This window comes from Scyliorhinus canicula, chromosome 13 (assembly GCF_902713615.1).
Source record: "Scyliorhinus canicula chromosome 13, sScyCan1.1, whole genome shotgun sequence".
NCBI lineage: Eukaryota > Metazoa > Chordata > Chondrichthyes > Carcharhiniformes > Scyliorhinidae > Scyliorhinus > Scyliorhinus canicula.
This window is the reverse complement of record NC_052158.1, coordinates 52,225,125-52,247,074: the sequence shown is the minus strand read 5'-3', so window position 1 is coordinate 52,247,074 and position 21,950 is coordinate 52,225,125.

Below are 21,950 nucleotides of genomic sequence, written 5' to 3'. Positions count from 1 at the left end.
CCCTGCGCATGCGCGCCACGACTGAGGGGACGGCGAGACCGACGACCAGACTGCGCACGTGCGTACGCCGTTCGACAGCACTACGCGTACGCGATAGTGCACGGAACGCGCTGACGTTGGCGTCATGACATATCCGAATTGTAGCTCCGCCCATTTAAAGCGGCAATGTCTGGCAAAAGCTCGACGGTGTCTACAGTATGGCAAGCTTGGCCACTACCCAGCCCTTTGCAGATCTGCTCCACTGCCCAGCAGCCAGCGATCCCAGCCACGGCACAGAAGTGTTCATTCAATACAGCAAGGCATTCCAGATTCTGATCCCGACAGCCCAACAGATCCTGATGCTGAGTGCTTCAAATCCCCATACCGGGTGGGCATCATTACGAAGCATGCGCTGCCTCTCTCCAAGATAGTGAAGCACCTCCCGATCCTCAGCGTGGATCCCGACGACGAGTGGTGTGCTGTCCTCACAGTTAACAAGGCTCGCATCCGGTTCAAACAGGATACAGGTACATCGGCAAACCTCATCTCGAAATCCGATCACGACACCATCCGCGTCAGACCAAGTATTCTTCCACTGGCCTGCCAGCTTCTTGACGACAATGGCAATGCCATAGCTGCCAGTGGCTCGTGCCAACTAGGAGTGTCCAATAAGTCGATTAAAGCGACGCTGCGGATTGAGATCGTCGGATCTGACAGAGCATCCCTGCTCGGTGCTCGGGCAGAAATTTCAGCCAGCTCAACCCAAAGAACCTGCAGCAACATGAGATAGTGACCTCCCCATGGTCCAAAGTCGGTGTCGACCTTTTCCGTGCCAAGGGGCGTGACTATGTCCTCCTGGTCGACTACATAGAACATTAGCCCTCGATGTTGCGCCGACCTGTGAAACCCTTCTAAAGCCCATCTACACTATTCCCTTATCGTCCATATGCCTATCCAATGACCATTTGAATGCGTTTAGTGTTGGCGAGTCCACTACTGTTGCAGGCAGGGCATTCCACACCCTTACTACACTCTGAGTAAAGAATCTACCTCTGACATCTGTCCTATATCTATCTCCCCTCAATTTAAAGCTATGTACCTTTGTGCTGGACATCACCATCCAAGGAAAAAGGCTCTCACTGTCCACCCTATCTATTCCTCTGATCATCTTGTATGCCTCAATTAAGTCACCTCTTAATCTTCTTCTCTCTAACGAAAACAGCCTCAAGTCCTTCAGCCTTTCCTCGTAAGACCTTCCCTCCAAACCAGGCAACATTCTTGTAAATCTCCTCCGTATCCTTTCCAAAGCTTCCACATCCTTCCTATAATGCGGCGACCAGAACTGCACGCAATACTCCAAATGCGGCCGCACCAGAGTTTTGTACAGCTGGAACATGACCTCATGGTTCTGAAACTCAATTCCTCTACCAATAAAAGCTAACACACCGTACGCCTTCTTAACAACTACCAAGAATCTTACCATTAGCCCAGTACTCTGTCTTCCTGTTATTCCTTCCAAAATGAATCACCTCACACTTTTCTGCATTAAACTCCATTTTGCACCTGTCAGCCCAGCTTTGCAGCTTATCTATGTCCCTCTGTAACTTGTAACATCCTTCTGCACTGTCCACAACTCCACCGACTTTAGTGTCATCTGAAAATTTGACAAACAACAGCGGCCCCAAAACAGATCCTTGCGGTACACCACTAGTAACTGGACACCAGTCTGAACATTTCCCATCAACCACCACCCTTTGTCTTCTATCAGCTAGCCAATTCCCGTACCAGCCTCCCCGGACAGGCGCCGGAATGTGGCGACTAGGGGCTTTTCACAGTAACTTCATTGAAGCCTACTCGTGACAATAAGCGATTTTCATTTTCATTTTCATTTCTGATCCAAACTGCTAAATCACCCTGAATCCCATGCCTCCATATTTTCTGCAATAGCCTACCATGGGGAACCTTATCAAACGCTTTACTGAAATCCACATCAACTGCTTTACCCTCATCCACCTGTTTGGTCACCTTCTCGAAGAACTCAGTAAGGTTTGTGAGGCACGACCTACCCTTCACAAAATCATGTTGACTATCTCTAATCAAATTATTCCTTTCCAGATGATTATACATCCTATCTCTTATAAACCTTTCCAAGACTTCTCCAGTTACCCAGAATTGGTGAAACTGTCCGACCTCACGTCGAAGGCAGTGATCAAAGCCTGAAAAGAAACGTTCACCTGGCACGGGATACCGCTCATGGTGATGAGTGACAACGATCCCTATTTTTACAGCCAGGAATGGTCTGATTTTGCACGGTCCTACAACTTCCGTCACGTAACCTCCAGTCCCCACTACCCGCAGTCAAACGGGAAGGCCGAAAAAGAGGTCCATATTGTTAAAAGATTGCTATGCAAGGCTGCAGACTCAGGCTCTGACTTCAACCTGCCCCTGCTGGCATATAGGGCAGCCCCGCTGTCCACTGGGTTATCTCCAGCGCAGATGCTCATGAATCGAACCCTGAGGATAACGGTTCCAGCCATCCATGTTCCAGACAGAACAGAGCAGCCAATCACCAGTCAGGACACTACCACTATAAAGCCAGAGGGTACTAGGTTTCCCGCTCTCTCTGGACCCAGCCACTGAGACAGTCAGAGTCCACGAGCTAGCCAGTGCAAATACCATGCGGTAGCTAGTAAGTCTGGTCAGGCTAGTACTAGGTCTCCAGTCAAGTCAGTACAGTGCCAACCCACAGTTGAACATGTATATTAGTTAAGATGTTAAATAAAGGTACTGGATCCCCCATTGGATCGATCCAAGTCCCGGACGGGTAGGAGGCCGGCGGCGGCTAAGGTGTTGAGGGGATTTATGGACCAGATGGGGGGGGGGTGGACCCCTGGAGGTTTGCGAGGCCAAGGGCCAGGGAGTACTCTTTCTTCTCCCACGTACATAAGGCCTACTCGAGGATTGATTTTTTTTTGTCCTGAGCAGGGGGTTGGTTTCGAGGGTGGAGGATGTTGAATACTCTGCCATTGCCATTTCAGATCATGCCCCGCACTGGGTGGACCTCAGGCTGGGGAAGAGAGGGACCAACGTCCGCTCTGGCGCTTGGAGGTGGGGCTGCTGGCAGATGAGGAGGTGGTCGGGAGGGTCCGGGGGTGTATCGAGAGGTACCTTGAGGCCAATGACAACGGGGAGGTCCGAGTGGGGACGGTCTGGGAGGCATTGAAGGCGGTGATGAGGGGGGAATTGATCTCCATCCGAACCCATAGGGAGAGGGGGGAGCAGAGGGAGAGGGAGAGACTGATAGGGGAGATGGTGCGGGCGGATAGGAGATATGCGGAGGCTCCAGAGGAGGGATTGCTGGGGGAGAGGCGTAGATTTGACCTACTGACAACCAGAAAGGCGGAAGCTCAGTGGAGGAAAGCACAGGGAGCGGTGTATGAGTATGGGGAGAAGGCGAGCAGGATGCTGGCACACCAGCTCCAAAAGCAGGACGCAGCCAGGGAGATTGGGGGAGTGACGGATAAGGCTGGGAAGGTGGTGCGGAGGGGAGTAGATGTTAATGGGGGTCTTCAGAGACTTCTATGGGGAACTGTACCAGTCAGAACCCCCGGTGGAGGGGGGTGGAATGGGGCGCTTCTTGGACAAGCTGCGATTCCCGAGGGTGGAGGAGGAGCAGGTGGAGGGACTAGGGGCACCGATCGAGTTGGAGGAGGTTGTCAAAGGGATAGGGAGCATGCAGTCGGGGAAGGCGCCGGGGCCGGACAGGTTTCCGGCGGAATTTTATAAAAGGTGTTTGGACCTGTTGGGCCCCCTGTTGGTCCGGACCTTTAATGAGGCAAGGGATGGGGGGCTTTGCCCCCAACTATGTCACGAGCGCTGATTTTGTTGATCCTGAAGCGGGACAAGGACCCTCTGCAGTGTGGATCATATAGGCCGATTTCGCTGCTGAACGCCGACGCTAAGCTGCTGGCAAAGATCCTGGCCACTAGAATAGAGGAGTGTGTGCCGGGGGTCATTCATGAGGACCAGACGGGGTTTGTGAAGGGAAGGCAGTTGAATGCGAACGTGCGAAGACTCCTCAATGTCATTATGATGCCGGCCATGGAAGGGGAGGCGGAGATAGTGGCGGCATTGGATGCGGAGAAGGCCTTCGATAGGGTTGAGTGGGAGTATTTGTGGGAGGTGCTGGAGAGGTTAGGGTTTGGGGAGGGGTTTATCCGGTGGGTGAGGCTGCTCTACGAGGCCCCAATGGCGAGTGTAGCCACAAAGAGGGGGTCGGAGTACTTTCGGCTCTACCGGGGGACGAGACAGGGGTGCCCCCTGTCCCCCTTGCTCTTCGCGTTGGCGATTGAGCCCCTGGCCATGGCATTGAGGGAGTCAGGGAACTGGAGGGGCCTGGTGCGGGGTGGGGAGGAGCATCGAGTGTCGCTGTACGCGGACGACCTGCTGCTGTATGTGGCGGACCCGGTGGGGGGGATGCCGGAGGTGATGAGGATTCTTAGTGAATTCGGGGGTTTCTCTGGGTATAAATTGAACCTGGGCAAGAGTGAGTTGTTTGTGGTGCATCCGGGGGATCAAGAGGAGGGGATTGGTAGGCTCTCACTGAAGCAGGCAGGGAAGAGCTTCAGGTACCTAGGGGTCCAGGTGGCTGGGAGCTGGGGGGGCCCTGCACAAGCTCAACCTCACAAGGTTGGTGGAGCAGATGGAGGAGGAGTTTAAGAGGTGGGATATGTTACCGCTGTCACTGGCGGGGAGGGTGCAGTCCGTTAAGATGACGGTGCTCCCGAGGTTTTTGTTCCTGTTCCAGTGCCTCCCCATCCTTATCCCGAAGGCCTTTGTTAGGAGGGTCAACAGGGGTATTACGGGATTTGTGTGGGCGCATGGGACTCTGAGGGTGAGAAGGGTGTTACTGGAACAGGGCAGGGATAGGGGGGGGAGGGACTGGCATTGCCCAACCTCTGTGGGTACTATTGGGCTGCCAACGCAGCGATGGTGCGTAAGTAGGTAATGGACGGGGAAGGGACAGCATGGAAGAGGATGGAGGCGGTGTCTTGTGATGGCACGAGCTTGGAGGCGCTGGTAACGGCGCCGTTACCGCTCCCTCCAATGAGGTATACGAGTCCGGTGGTGGCGGCTACCCTCAAAATTTGGGGGCAATGGAGACGACATAGGGGAGAAGTGGGGGGCTCGATGGAGGCCCCGATACGGGGGAACCATCGGTTTGTCCCAGGGAGCATTGATGGCGGATTTATGGGCTGGCACCGGGCAGGGGTTAGGAGGTTGAGGGACCTGTTTGTGGAGGGGAGGTTCGCGAGCTTGGGGGAGTTACAGGGGAAGTTTGGGCTCCCCCTGGGGAACATGTTCAGGTACATCCAGGTGAGGGCGTTTGCCAGGCAGCAGGTGGAGGGGTTCCCCTTGCTGCCCCCACAAGGGGTGCGGGATCGGTTGCTCTCGGGGGTGTGGGTTGGAGGAGGGAGGGTTTCGGACATATACCGGGTAATGCAGGTAGATGAGGCCTCGGTGGAGGAACTGAAGGGTAAATGGGAAGAGGAGCTGGGTGAGGAGATTGAGGAGGGGACGTGGGCGGTGCCCTGGAGAGAGTGAATTCCTCCTCTTCCTGTGCGAGGCTTAGCCTCATACAGTTCAAGGTGCCTGGGACGAGGATGAGTAGGTTTTTCAGGGGCGAGGACAGATGTGCTAGGTGCTTGGGGAGCCCAGCGAACCACGTCCTTATGTTTTGGGCGTGTCCAGCGCTGGGGGAGTTTTGGAAGGGGGTAGCAAGGACGGTGCCGAGGGTGGTGGGATCCAGGGTCAAGCCAGGCTGGGGACTCGCAATTTTTGGGGTGGCAGTGGAGCCGGGAGTGCAGGAGGCAATAGAGGCCGGTGTTCTGGCCTTTGCGTCCCTAGTAGCCCGGCAGAGGATCTTGCTCCAATGGAAGGATGCGAGGCCCCCAAGCGTGGAGGCCTGGATTAATCATATGGCGGGGTTCATTAAATTGGAGAAGGTGAAATTTGCCCTGAGGGGATCAGTACAAGGGTTTTTCAGGCGGTGGCAGCCTTTCCTGGACTTCCTGGCGGAACAGTAGGGAAATAGGCCGGCAGCAGCAGCAACCCGGGGGGATGGGGGGGGGAGGGAGGGAGGGAGGGGGTGGGTTGGATCGGTGGGAGGGAGAACTGTGTACATGGGTTTGTGGGATGTGCCGGGTGTTATCGCTTTCCCTTTTGTTGTTTGGGTTTTTTTTCTCTTTTGTTTGTAGTTGCTTTTGGAGTTGGGTGGGTATTGTTCTTGGGGTGTTCTTGGGGTGTTACTGTTTTGTTAATAGAGTTGAGATGTTTATATTTTGTAAAAATTTCAATAAAAATTATTTTTTTTTTAAAAAAGATGTTAAATAAAAGGTGTTGCATCTTATCAAGTGTTTGGAGGTGTTTCTCTCACTACACTGCATCGAGTGCAGTCCACGTCGACCCAGCCTGCCTAACACATCATACAGTACGTACAGAGAACATTGACAAATGGGTACATCGACAAACAGTGATTGGTTACAGTGTGGAACAATGGGGCCAAACAAAGCAAATAGCATAGGGCGCCGTGAATCGCATTCTTACAGGGAACAGATCAGTCTGAGGGGGAGTCGTTGAGGAGTCTTGTATGCCTTGGATGTCCGGTCTAGAGGTTTGTAGGATCCTCAGATCTGCAAGAAAACATAGAAGAACATTGTTAGTAATGATATAAGAAGAGGAAAATAGTTTTTGTAGGTCAGAACGCTGATAGGAGATAAACGTAAAGGGACAGGGGGAGAGAGCCCGCAGAGAGTCACCATGCTCCGGCGCCATCTTGGATTAGAGTTATTAGGTGGGCGAAGCAGACCAAGACGTGCACCTGGGAGGGGATTGAGCTGCTGATTTATTAGGAACTGGAAGCGGAGTTGGCCAAGCGGAAGGCCGGCTATACCGGATCAAGGATCTCTACAAAAAGGGGGTGAGGTTTGGGGTTCTGAACCCACGCACCAGAAGCAAGAGTTTTATTTTGACTGATCAGAGGAGGCGAAGGACATTATGAGAGGCTGTGGACTGGGAGGAGTGTGAGGACATTGAACTTTGGAGAGGAGTTTTGAGTAAAATGTGGGCACACAGGGTGGGTGTGTTGGTAAAGGACAGGGGAACCGGTGATGGTGAGTGTGCCTTTTGTTTTTTCTTGTATGTCTGTTGTTTGGAGGGATGGGGTCAGGGGTGAATTGGGGGGCTGAGGGGTAGTTAGACACCCTGGACAGGGGCCACCATGCTAGCTGGTTGGGCTAGTTTGAAGTGTTGGGCAGTGTAGACTTGTGAAGCTAACATATGCCACCAACACTGAAGAAGGTTCAACTCTATTTTATTAACTACTTACAAAATGATAGACATATGATAACTGTGGGTTGAAACGATGCTAGTTTAACCTGTGCCTGTCTGAACCAGTTGAATCTCTCAGCACGTGGTGTGAGTCTGTACTAAACTTGATGAGCTCTTGTGCTTCTGAGAGGCAGCATCCAGAATGAACGGGAAACGTGATGCCCTCTGCCACTTGTTCTAACTGGTGATTGGCTGCGGTGTTTGTGCATGTTGATTGGTCCTAGTGTATGTCCATCAGTATGTGTCTGCACCATGATATACTGGTGTATATAGTGACATCCCCCCTTATTAAAAAATATTGATGTGAATGTGTGACAATAATTAGTGAGGGTGTGTGAAGAATGTTCCCAACTACATGTGAGGTGCGAAGACATATGTACAAATCTATATACAGGAAACAAAGCGATACACAAGGGAAGGTGCCTGGTGCAGATAATTAATATGCAGCAAATTGAACAAGAACAGTGCTATATACATAAGAACATAAGAACATAAGAACTAGGAGCAGGAGTAGGCCATCTGGCCCCTCGAGCCTGCTCCGCCATTCAATTAGATCATGGCTGATCTTTTGTGGACTCAGCTCCACTTTCCGGCCCGAACACCATAACCCTTAATCCCTTTATTCTTCAAAAAACTATCTATCTTTACCTTAAAAACATGTAATGAAGGAGCCTCAACTGCTTCACTGGGCAAGGAATTCCATAGATTCACAACCCTTTGGGTGAAGAAGTTCCTCCTAAACTCAGTTCTAAATCTACTTCCCTTTATTTTGAGGCTATGCCCCCTAGTTCTGCTGTCACCCGCCAGTGGAAACAACCTGCCCGCATCTATCCTATCTATTCCCTTCGTAATTTTAAATGTTTCTATAAGATCCCCCCTCATCCTTCTAAATTCCAACGAGTACAGTTCCAGTCTACTCAACCTCTCCTCATAATCCAACCCCTTCAGCTCTGGGATTAACCTAGTGAATCTCCTCTGCACACCCTCCAGCGCCAGTACGTCCTTTCTCAAGTAAGGAGACCAAAACTGAACACAATACTCCAGGTGTGGCCGCACTAACACCTTATACAATTGCAACATAACCTCCCTAGTCTTAAACTCCATCCCTCTAGCAATGAAGGACAAAATTCCATTTGCCTTCTTAATCACCTGTTGCACTTGTAAACCAACCTTCTGTGACTCATGCACTAGCACACCCAAGTCTCTCTGAACAGCGGCATGCTTTAATATTTTATCGTTTAAATAATAATCCCGTTTGCTGTTATTCCTACCAAAATGGATAACCTCACATTTGTCAACATTGTATTCCATCTGCCAGACCCGAGCCCATTCACTTAACCTATCCAAATCCCTCTGCAGACTTCCAGTATCCTCTGCACTTTTTGCTTTACCACTCATCTTAGTGTCATCTGCAAACTTGGACACATTGCCCTTGGTCCCCAACTCCAAATCATCAATGTAAATTGTGAACAATTGTGGGCCCAACACGGATCCCTGAGGGACACCACTAGCTACTGATTGCCAACCAGAGAAATACCCATTTATCCCAACTCTTTGCTTTCTATTAATTAACCAATCCTCTATCCATGCTACTACTTTACCCTTAATGCCATGCATCTTTATCTTATGCAGCAACCTTTTGTGTGGCACCTTGTCAAAGGCTTTCTGGAAATCCAGATATACCACATCCATCGGCTCCCCGTTATCTACTGCACTGGTAATGTCCTCAAAAAATTCCACTAAATTAGTTAGGCACGACCTGCCTTTTACGAACCCATGCTGCGTCTGCCCAATGGGACAATTTCTATCCAGATGCCTCGCAATTTCTTCCTTGATGATAGATTCCAGCATCTTCCCTATTACCGAAGTTAAACTCACTGGCCTATAATTTCCTGCTTTCTGCCTACCTCCTTTTTTAAACAGTGGCGTCACGTTTGCTAATTTCCAATCCACCGGGACCACCCCAGAGTCTAGTGAATTTCGGTAAATTATCACTAGTGCATCTGCAATTTCCCTAGCCATCTCTTTTAGCACTCTGGGATGCATTCCATCAGGGCCAGGAGACTTGTCTACCTTTAGCCCCATTAGCTTGCCCATCACTCCCTCCTTAGTGATAACAATCCTCTCAAGGTTCTCACCTGTCATAGCCTCATTTCTATCAGTCGCTGGCATGTTATTTGTGTCTTCCACTGTGAAGACCGACCCAAAAAACCTGTTCAGTTCCTCAGCCATTTCCTCATTTCCCATTATTAAAACTCCCTTCTCATCCTCTAAAGGACCAATATTTACCTTAGCCACTCTTTTTTGTCTTATATATTTGTAAAAACTTTTACTGTCTGTTTTTATATTCTGAGCAAGTTTACTCTCATGCTCTATCTTACTCTTCTTTATAGCTTTTTTAGTAGCTTTCTGTTGCCCCCTAAAGATTTCCCAGTCCTCTAATCTCCCAGCAATCTTTGCCACTTTATATGCTTTTTCCTTCAATTTGATACTCTCCCTTATTTCCTTAGATATCCACGGTCGATTTTCCCTCTTTCTTCCGTCCTTCCTTTTTGTTGGTATAAACCTTTGCTGAGCACTGTGAAAAATCGCTTGGAAGGTTCTCCACTGTTCCTCAACTGTTCCACCATAAAGTCTTAGCTCCCAGTCTACCTTAGCTAGTTCTTCTCTCATCCCCTTGTAATCTCCTTTGTTTAAACACAAAACACTAGTATTTGATTTTACTTTCTCACCCTCCATCTGTATTTTAAATTCCACCATATTGTGATCGCTCCTTCCGAGAGGATCCCTAACTATGAGATCATGAATCAATCCTGTCTCATTACACAGGACAAGATCTAGGACCGCTTGTTCCCTCGTAGGTTCCATTACATACTGTTCTAGGAAACTATCGCGGATACATTCTATAAACTCCTCCTCACGGTTGCCTTGACCGACCTGGTTAAACCAATCGACATGTAGATTAAAATCCCCCATGATAACTGCTGTACCATTTCTACATGCATCAGTTATTTCTTTGTTTATTGCCTGCCCCACCATCTCGTTACTATTTGGTGGCCGATAGACTACTCCTATCAGTGACTTTTTCGCCTTACTATTCCTGATTTCCACCCAAATGGATTCAACCTTATCCTCCATAGCACCGATGTCATCCCTTACTATTGCCCGGATGTCATCCTTAAATAACAGAGCAACACCACCTCCCTTACCATCCACTCTGTCCTTCCGAATAGTTTGATACCCTCGGATATTTAACTCCCAGTCGTGACCATCCTTTAACCATGTTTCAGTAATGGCCACTAAATCATAGTCCTTCACGATGATTTGTGCCACCAACACATTTACTTTATTCCGAATACTACGAGCATTCAGGTAAAGTACACTTATGTTGGTTTTTTTACCTCTGTTTTGAATCTTAACATCTCCAGTTTTATCCCTTTTGTTATTACTGGGCCTATTCACTGTGCTCCCCTCAGTCACTGTACCTTGTACTGTCGCCCTTATGGATTTCTGCCTATGTCTTCTCTGCCTTGCACTTTTCCCCTTACTTCCTTTTGTTTCTGTCCCTGTTTTACTACCTTCCAACTTCCAGCATTGGTTCCCATCCCCCTGCCACATTAGTTTAAACCCTCCCCAACAGCTCTAGAAAACACCCCCCCCTAGGACATCGGTTCCAGTCCTGCCCAGGTGCAGACCGTCCGGTTTGTACTGGTCCCACCTCCCCCAGAACCGGTCCCAATGCCCCAGGAATTTGAATCCCTCCCTCTTGCACCATCTCTCGAGCCACGCATTCATCCTATCTATCCTGACATTCCTACTCTGACTAGCTCGTGGCACTGGTAGCAATCCTGAGATTATTACCTTTGAGGTCCTACTTTTTAGTTTAACTCCTAACTCCCTGAATTCCGCTTGTAGGACCTCATCCCGTTTTTTACCTATATCGTTGGTGCCTATGTGCACCACGACAGCTGGCTGTTCACCCTCCCCCCCCCCAGAATGTCCTGCAGCCGCTCCGAGACATCCTTGACCCTTGCACCAGGGAGGCAACATACCATCCTGGAGTCTCGATTGCGTCCACAGAACCGCCTGTCTATTCCCCTTACGATCGAGTCCCCTATCATTATAGCCCTGCCATTTTTCTTCCTGCCCTGCTGTGCAGCAGAGCCAGCCACGGTGCCATGAACCTGGCTGCTGCTGCCTTCCCCTGGTGAGCCATCTCCCTCAACAGTATCCAAAGCGATATATCTGTTTTGCAGGGAGATGACCGCAGGGGACACCTGCACTGCCTTCCTACTCTTGCTCTTTCTTTTGGTCACCCATTTTCTATCTCCCTCAGTAACCTTCACCTGCGGTGTGACCAACTCGCTAAACGTGCTATCCACGACCTCCTCAGCATCGCGGATGCTCCAAAGTGAGTCCATCCGCAGCTCCAGAGCCGTCAAGCGGTCTAACAAGAGCTGCAACTGAACACACTTCTTGCACGTGAAGGAGCCAGGGACAGTGGACGTGTCCCTGAGCTCCCACATCGCACACGAGGAGCATGACACGGGTCTGGGATCTCCTGCCATGTCTTAAACCCTTGGTAAACTTAAACAACTACAATTTCAAAATAAAAATAAGTAAATTAGACAATGAAAAGAAAAAGAGAGACTACTTACCAGTCACTTACCAGGGTTAAAGAGCACCTCCTCACACTCTGCACCGAATTACCTCACTGCACCAAATTACCAAATTTCAATCCTCCACTCTGTACGAGTCTCACTCCGGATGAGTCTCCTGGAAAGTGCTTGCTTTCCAGGAATAGAAAACGATTTAACAAGGAAGGAAACATCTCAGAGAGTCCATAAATTTGCAAAGTTGATAAATTCAGTCTCTGAGGTGGGCGACAAACTCTGGTTGACCGCCTCAAGGGTGGGTCAATAGCCGCTAGGTCAGGAGCTGGGTGGGCTGAAACACAGTCAGGCGGAGGCAGAGTGATCGGAAGCGCTGCACAGTCCATGGCAGGGTCAGCAGGGGAACGACCCGGAGGATCCCGTGACGACAGTGAAACAAGGCGAAGGGCGCGCCGATTGCGGCGCTGAATGGATCCGTCCGGTAACCGGACCAGGAAGGAACGGGGGGCCACCTGCCTGAGGACAACAGCAGGTGCAGACCAGCCACCATCCGGGAGGTGGATGCGAACCTTGTCGTTTGGCTGGATGTCGGGGAGATCAGCAGCATGTGAGTCGTGTGTTGCTTTTTGCTGCGCCTGAGACGTCTGCATCTTGTGAAGCACAGGGGCATGATCGAGATTCGGGGTGTGAATCGACGGCACCGTCGTCCTGAGGGTGTGGTTCATCAGTAACTGTGCAGGCGACAGCCCAGTGGAGAGCGAGGCGGAGCGATAGGCCAACAAAGCGAGATGGAAGTCAGATCCGGCATCGGCAGCCTTGCAGAGTAGCCTCTTGACTATGTGAACCCCCTTTTCCGCCTTGCTGTTGGACTGAGGGTACAGGGGACTGGATGTGATGTGTGCGAAGTTGTACTGTCGGGCGAAGCTGGCCCATTCCTGGTTTGTGAAGCAGGGGCCATTGTCCGACATCACTGTGAGCAGGATGCCATGCAGGGCAAACGTCTCTTTGCACGCCCGACTGACAGCAGGAGAAGTGAGGTCGTGAAACCTGATGACCTCTGGGTAGTTGGAGAAGTAATCAATGATTAGGATATAGTCCCTTATCAATGCATGGAGCAGGTCAATGCCCACCTTGGTCCAGGGCGATGTGACCAACTCATGGGGCATCAGGGTCTCCCGTGGCTGGGCGGGTTGAAAACGCTGGCAGGTGGGGCAGTCGAGTACCGCATTGGCAATGTCATCGTTAATGCCCGGCCAATAGACAGCTTCCCTGGCCCTGCGGCGACATTTTTCAACTCCTAGATGGCCTTCATGCAGTTGCTCTAGGACCAATTGGCACATGCTGTGCGGGATCACGATGCGGTCTGGCTTCAGGAGAACCCCATCAATGACTGCCAGATTGTCACGAACATTGTCAAATTGTGGGCATTGGCCCTTGAGCCACCCGTCCGTCATTAAACGCATCACACGCTGCAGAAGGGAGTCAGCCGCTGTCTCGCAAGTGGGAGGCTGCGAACTGAACTTGAGCGTCGACCTGGCAAACGAACCCTTAGTGATCGCATGGAGTAGGTGACCGACCTAGAGAGGGCATCGGCAACGGCAAGGTCCTTGCTAGGGGTATAAACGAGGTGGAAATCATACCTCCGTAGCTTGAGTAGGATGCGTTGGAGGCGAGGCGTCATATCATTCAAGTCCTTCTGTATTATGTTGACGAGTGGACGATGGTTGGTTTCAATAGTGAACTGGGGAAGTCCATAAACATAGTCGTGGAACCTCACGACACTGGTCAGAAGGCCGAGGCACTGCTTCTCTATTTGCGCGTAGCGCTTTTCCGTGGGGGTCATTACCCATGACACATACGCAACGGGGGCCCATGACGAGGCCTCATCACGTTGCAGAAGCACAGCTCCAATCCCAGACTGACTGACGTCCGTCGAGATTTTAGTCTCTTTGTTCGGGTCAAAAAAGGCCAGCACTGGGGCCGTGGAAAGCTTGGCCTTCAGTTCCCTCCACTCGAGCTCATAGGCAGGGAGACACTGGAAGTCCATTGTTTTGCGAACCAGGTTTCTGAGAGCCGTGGTGTGCGAGGCGAGATTTGGAATAAACTTCCCGAGGAATTTCACCATGCCCTGGAACCGGAGGACCGCTTTCTTGTCCTCGGGCATTTTCATGGAGGTGATAGCCGCAATCTTGTCCTCATCCGGCCGCACACCCAAATGGGAAATATGATAACCCAGGAATTTAATGTCCGACTGGCCGAAAGAGCATTTGGCCCTCTTGAGGCGGAGGCCATGTTCGTGAATGCGCTTGAAGACGCGCTTGAGGCGGCTGATGTGTTCCTGCGGGGTGGTGGACCAGATTATAATGTTGTCGACGTAAACCCGGACGCCCTCAATTCCCTCCATCATCTGTCCCATTATTCTGTGGAATACTTTGGACGCCGAGATGATGCCAAATGGCATTCGGTTGTAGCAGTATCTGCCAAAGGGCGTGTTGAATGTACACAGCTTTCTGCTCGATTCATCCAGCTGGATTTCCCAGAAGCCTTTTGAGGTGTCGAGTTTTGTGAAGAGTTTGGCGTGGGCCATTTCACACGTGAGTTCCTCATGTTTTGGAATCGGGTAGTGTTCCCGCATGATATTACTATTAAGATTCTTAGGATCTATGCTGATCCTTAGCTCACCGGACGGTTTCTTTACACAGACCATGGAACTCACCCAGTCGGTCGGTTCCGTGACTCTGGATATGACCCCTTGGTCCTGGAGGTCCTGGAGCTGTTGCTTGAGGCGGTCCTTAAGGGGCGCTGGGACTCTGCGAGGTGCGTGTATCACAGGCGTGGCGTTGGGCTTGAGTAGAATCTTGTATGTATACGGGAGCGTGCCCATGCCCTCGAAGACGTTGTGGTACTGTTGGATGATGGAGTCGAGTTCTGCCCTGAAGTCAGTGTCAGGAGAGGCAGACATGTCGCTGGGAGAGAGAGAGAGTGAACCCTCTTCACCAAGTTCAGCAGCTTGCATGCCTGCGCACCAAGCAAGGAGGCTTTCCAGGCGGCAACAATTTTGAAGGATAGGACAGTGTGTCACCTCGAGTTGGCAGGAGCCACTGGCAGCGATGGCATTCCCGTTGTAGTCAAGCAGTTGGTATGCAGATGGCAGGATGGAAGGCTGGACACGGAGGCTGCGAAGGTCAGACGACGCAATGAGATTGGTGGAGGCGCCAGTGTCCAGGCGGAACCTCACTGGGGACCGGTTGACCATAAGGGTGGCACACCACTCATCATCTGGATCAATGCTATGTATGGGAGTGGGTTTGATGCTGCGCTTAGGAGACATCCTGTTCTTGGTTATGATGCCAACTTGGAAGGGGGCTTGCAGGTCAGCGCTGTCAAAGGTGGACAACAGGTCTGGGACAGGCGCGTTGATTGTGGGCTGAATGGCCCGGACATCCCTGCGGGGCTGGCTGGACCTCCTGAAAGTAGCCGGCTGGGTCGACCTGCATAAAGCAGCAGTGGCCAGGTTTGCCACACTGCAGACAGCGTTGGGTCTTCGCGGGACATTGCCGCTTTAAGTGGGCGGAGCCACAGTTGCTGCATGCCGTTGCGGCGACACGTTCGTTGCGCCACCGCACATGCGCGGGATGATCCAGCGAGGTGCCGCCTGCGCAGAACTGTCCTCGACGTCACCACGTTCGTTGCGTGCCAGCGTGGGAGCCCGCGAAAAGCCTGCAAAATGGCCGCCATCATCCAGACTTAGGCCCTGGAGAGACTTTATAATTGGACCCCTTCTGCCTCGTGGGGAGCTTGCCGCGCCGTTTCAGCGGCCTGGATGCGGGAATATCGCGTGGAGGTGTGTTCATGGAACACGCAGGTCTCCATGGCAGTGGACAGGGAGAGCTGTTTTACTTTTAAGTAGCTGCTGGCGAAGGGGCTCCGACTGCACATCAAAAACTATCTGGTCATGGATCATGCAGTCAGAGGTGGACCCGTAGTTGCAGGACTGCGCAAGGACACGGAGGTGGGTGATAAAGGACTGGAGAGGATAATCCTTACCCTGTGAGTGCTGCTGAAATATATATCGCTCAAAACTCTCGTTTACCTTCGACCTCGCAGTGGCTGACGAACTTTAGGAGGGCCGTCTTGAACTTTGATTTATCCTCCCTGTCAGCGAAGGTGAGCGAGTTAAAGATGTGGAGGGCATGGTCCCCGGCTGTGGAGAGGAAGAGAGCAATCTTCCTGGTGTCTGAGACAGCTCCCAGGTCCATGGCCTCGAGGTATAGCTGGAAGTGCTGTTTAAAAATCTTCCAATTGGAGCCCAGGTTTCCGGCAATGCGGAGGGGCGGCGGCAGGCGAACGGAGTCCATACTGCAGGATGTCTGAAGACTGGTGGAAGGCTGATCACTGGTAGGTAGGTATCAGATGTACCAACATCCTTCAACTCCAGGTACCATGAAGTGTTGGGCAGTGTAGACTTGTGAAGCAGACATATGCCACCAACACTGAAGAAGGTTCAACTCTATTTTGTTAACTACTTACAAAATAATAGACATAGGCAGCACGGTAGCATGGTGGTTAGCATCAATGCTTCACAGCTCCAGGGTCCCAGGTTCGATTCCCGGCTTGGGTCACTGTCTGTGCGAAGTCTGCACGTCCTCCCCGTGTGTGCGTGGGTTTCCTCCGGGTGCTCCGGTTTCCTCCCACAGTCCAAAGATGTGCGGGTTAGGTGGATTGGCCAGGCTAAATTGCCCTTAGTGTCCTAAAAAATAAGGTTAATGGGGGTTGTTGGACTACTGGTATAGGGTGGATACGTGGGCTTGAGTAGGGTGATCATGGCTCGGCACAACATCGAGGGCCGAAGGGCCTGTTCTGTGCTGTACTGTTCTAATTCTAATATGAGAACTGTGGGTTTAAACAATGCTAGTTTAACTCGAGACCTGTGCCTGTCCGAACCAGTTGAATCTCTCAGCACGTGGTGTGAGTCTGTACTGTACTTGATGAGCTCTTGTGCTTCTGAGAGGCAGTATCCAGAATGAGCGGGAACCGTGATGCCCTCTGCCTTTATAGTGTGTGTGTTCTAACTGATGATTGGCTGCAGTGTTTGTACATGTTGATTGGTCCCAGTGTATATCCATCAGTATGTGTCTGCACCATGATATACTGGTGTATATTATGACATAGTTAACGGGCGTGCAGTGGGGGGGTTGCCAGGAGGAGGGAGTGTGGCCGGGGCAAGGGTGGTGGTGGATGGGTTTATCTTGTTTGGTTAGGGGCGGGGAGTGGGGGGGAGGGATGCTGCCATGGGTGTGGTTCGTGTGACACTGTTGGTCAAGGTGGGATGGCAGTGGACATCTTGGGGTGGGCCTGGAAAAGTGCTTGATGCAGGCTGGGGAGAGCTGGCTAAAGACGGGGTATAGCTGATCGTCGGTGGGGGTTGGGCCGTGGAGCTTTGGGAGGCCGAGGGTGAAGGAGTTCTCTTACTTCTCACATGTGCACCGGATGTATTCCTGCTTCGATTTTATCGCGATGGACAAGGCGATGCTGGCTGGGTGGCCGACTCGGAGTTTTCAGCGATTGGGGTCTCTGACCACCCACCACATTGGGTGGATATGTGGGTGATTCTGGGGGAGGCCCTGCGGCCGCAGTGGAGGTTGGATTTAGGCTTGTTAGTGGACGAGGGTGTGTGTGAGAGGGTGAGGGCTGCCATCGAGGGTATACGGAGCAGAATGACACAAGAGTGGTCACGGCCTCCAGGCTGTGGGAGGTACGTCAGGCAATCCGAGCACATAGGGAGAGGTGCAGCGAGAGGAGAGAGCGAGGCGGGTGGATGTGATTTTGAGGGCGGATCAGAGGTACTCAGCTGTGCTAGAGGAGGGGCTACTAAAGGAGAGCCAGAGGCTCCAGATGGAGTTTGGGTTGGTGTCTGTGGGGAAGGTGATAGGGTAATTGTGGAAGGCCAGAGTGGCAGTGTACACGGACGGGGAAAAGGTGAGTAGGATGTTGGTGCACCAACTGAGGAAGCCGGCAGCAATGAGGGAAATTGGTAGTGAGAGGGATGAGAGGGGCGAGGTGGTGTAGGGTCCAGAAGGGGTGAATGGGGTGTTTGAGGCCTTCTACAGTCGGTTGTATGAGTCGGAGCCTCTGCCTGGGGAGGAGGGTTTGAGGTGGCTCCTGGAGGGGTTGGAGTTCCCTCGGGTGGAGGAGGGGAGAATGAAGGGGTTGTGACCCCGATTGGGCTGAGGGAGGTGATAGGCAGCGTAGGATTGATGCAGGCAGGGAAGGCCCCGGGGCCGGATGGATTTTATAAGAGGTTTGGAGCGGAGCTCAGGCCTCTGTTGGTGGGGATATACAATGAGGCGAGGGAAAGGGGGGAACACCCCCGCACATTTCCATAGGCGTCCAATTCGCTGATTTTGAAGATAAGGACCCGGAGCAGTGTGGGTCGTACCGCCCGATACCGCTGCTAAATGAGAATGTGAAGTTGTTCGCAAAGGTGTTAATGTCACAGATAGAGGATTGCGTGGCGGGAATGATAGGGGAGAATCAGGCGGGGTTTATGAAGGGGCAGCAGCTGTCGGTGAATGTGCGCAGGCTCCTCAATGTCATTATGATGCTCTCAGAGGGGCAGGAGGTAGAAGTAGTGGTGGCAATGGATGCGGAGAAGGCCTTTGATCGGGTGGAGTGGGCATATTTGTTGGAGGCGCTGGGGCCATGGATTGGGTTTGGCTGCTGTACAGGAAGCTAATGGCTCGTGTCCGGACGAATAGGAAGAGCTTGGAGTACTTCGGACAACATCGGGTGGGGTTCCCGCTCTCCCCATTGCTGTTGGCTTTGGAGATGAATCCGCTGGCAATGGCACTTGGGGCATCGAGGAGTTGGAGAGGGATTGAGTGGGGTGGGGCTGGGCACAGAGTCTCATTGGATGCGGACGATCTACATTTTGGACCCAGTGGGCAGCTTTGAGAGAATATTGGAGATCCTGAAGGAAATTGGCCATTTTGTGGGTATAAATTGAACATGGGGAAAAGTGAGGTGTTCCCAATTAATGCCAGAGGGCAGGAGAGGAGGTTAGGGGGTTGCCATTCCGGGTGGTGGGGGTGAGGTTTCGGTATTTAGGAATCCAGCTGGTGGGGAATTGGGCCCAGCTGGCTATATTGTATTTGGTACCGCTGGAGGGGGGAGTGAAGGTGGACTTTAAGAGGTGGGATGTCTTGCTGCTGGTTAAACTGATGTTGCTGCCCATGTTCCTGTTCCAGAATCTCCTCATCTTTGTTCCCAAGTCTGTTTTGAGAAACATGAATGGGATAATTTTGGGGTTAGTGTGGGTGGGGAAGACCCCGTCGGTGAGGAGGGTGTTTTGGAGAGGGGACGAGGGGGGTGGGGCTGGCGTTGCAGAATTTGATGAATTATTATTGGGTGGCGAACATCACAATGGTGAGTAAAAGGGCAGTGGAGGAGGGGTGTGGGTGCGGATGGAGGCAGCATTGTGCATCGTGATGGGTTTGAGGGCACTGTTGTTGGCGCTCCTTCCGTTCTCGCCGCTCCGGTACTCCGTGAGCCCAGTGGTGGTTTCAGCGTTGCCGGTTTGGAACCGGTGCAGGCAACACTTTGGGTTGGAGGGCATTTTGCTGTGGGCGCCGATATGGGACAATCATAGGTTTGAGCCGGTGGGGCCGGATGTGAGGTTCAGGGGGTGGCAGCGGGTGGATAGAGTACTTCAGGGACTTGTTCATTGGGGACACGTTTGCAGGTCTGGAAGAGTTGGATGAAATGTATGAATTGCCAAAGGGAATGGCTTCAGATACCTGGAGGTGAGGGATTACGTGAGGAGAGAGATGCTGTCCTTCCCGGGGCTGACGCCGGTGCTGCAGGACAAGCTGTTATTGGAGGATGATATTGGGGAGGGGTGGGTGTCGGACATGTACAGAGAGTTTATGGAGAGAGAGGATGTTCTGCTGGAGGAAATCAAGTGCAAATGGGAGGAGGAGTTGTGTGGGGGAGGGGAGAGCTGGACGTGGAAGCCCTGCAGAGGGTGAACGTGTCGTTGTCATGTGTGAGGCTAAGCCTGATCCAGTTTAAGGTGGTGCATAGGGAACACATGACAGTTGTGAGGATCAGCAAGTTCTCTGCAGGGGTGGAGGATTAGTGTGGGGAACGTCAAGGGAGGCCCACGAATCATAGCCACATGTTCTGGGCATGTCCAATGTTGAGAGGGTTCTGGAAGTTCTCAGATGTTATTCTAGATGAAGGGCTGGCCCTGAGGTGGTGATATTTGGTATGATGGACGTTCTGGGAGTCCAGGTGGGGAGAGAGGCCGATGTTTTGGCCTTTACCTCCCTGATAGCCCAGAGATGGATCTTGTTGTGGGACTCGGAGCTGCCGAAGGCGGGGTTGGGGGTGAACAACCTGGCAGAGTTCCTGCAGTTGGAGAAGGCCGTTTGCCCAATGGGGGCGGAGGAGGGATTCCCCCAGAGATGGAAGCCGTTTATCGACTTCTTCAACGTGTTGGGGGTGAGGGCAGGGTGGAGAGGGTGCAGGGAGACCTTGGGTATGGGTACACAGACTTCACCGGGCCATTTATAGGTTCATATTTTTAAATCTTGGTCGACACTCAAAGAAAAAAGAACAAAGAAAAAGTACAGCACAGGATCAGGCCCTTCGGCCCTCCCAGCCTGCGCCGATCCAGATCCTCTATCTAAACCTGTCGCCTATTTTCTAAGGATCTGTATCCCTCTGCTCCCTGCCCATTCATGTATCTGTCTGGATACATCTTAAATGACGTTATTGTGCCCACCTCTACCACCTCTGCCGGCAATGCGTTCCAGGCACCCACCACCCTCTGCGTAAAGAATTTTCCACGCATATCTCCCTTAAACTTTTCCTCTCTCACCTTGAACTCGTGACCCCTGGTAATTGCCCCCCATTCTGGGAAAAAGCTTCTGGCTATCCATCCTGTCTATACCTTTCATGATTTTGTAGACCTCAATGAGGTCCCCCCTCAACCTCTGTCTTTCTAATGAAAAGAATCCTAATCTATCATACATTGAAAGTCCTCCACAACTTCCAGCGTCATCAGAGAGAAACTCTGGCAGTCATTTTGTACTCTTGGGATGCTGAACGTCCTCGTGTCCCCCAACAGGACCCCCTTCACCAGCTGAGAATTCCGGGCGTTCGAAGTCTAACAGAATGAAACACTTCTGAACAGCACCATACCGTGAATTAAACAGCAAAGGGGAGTCCGAAGAGTTCATAAGAAAGACATTTATTCAGCATCACAGCAGTATTTACACAGAACCCACTTACACATCTCAGGGTCCCCACTCCTTTCTGCCAGCTGTTACAGCAGCTGACCTGTTATATTGGTCAACTCACAGTCCAATCAGCACCAGGGAACAATCATCCCCAGCTGGAGGAACCTATGTGGGTTCTAACATCCACCCATCTCCTCATGGCTTGGCCAAACGGTCGGTCCAAACATTTAAGGGGCAATTATCATGACCAATTCACCCAACCTGCCCATCTTTGGACTGTGGAAGGAAATCACAGCCCCCATTAGTGGCCGTTTGATGTTTGGCTCGGAAGCAACAATCCCCCATCCACTTTGCGCCTCCAGATCCAGCTCCTCTGATGGTGGATGTGTGCAAAGAGGCAAAGGAGGACTCATCGGTGCAGGAGTGAGGGGATGATCTGATCTTGGTGTTTGGAGGGAGGGGGAGGGATGTGATAACCACATGAAGACCAAGGGGAATCCCTCAACGATCTCCCCATGGGGTTTTACAGAGAATTTACAGTGCAGAAGGAGGCCATTCGGTCCATCGAGTCTGCACCTGCTCCTGGAAAGAGCACCCTACCCAAGGTTAACATCTCCACCCTATCCCCATACTGAGTAACCCCACCCAACACTAAGGGCAATTTTGGACACTCAGGGCAATTTATCATGGCCAATCCACCTAACCTGCACATCTTTGGACTGTGGGA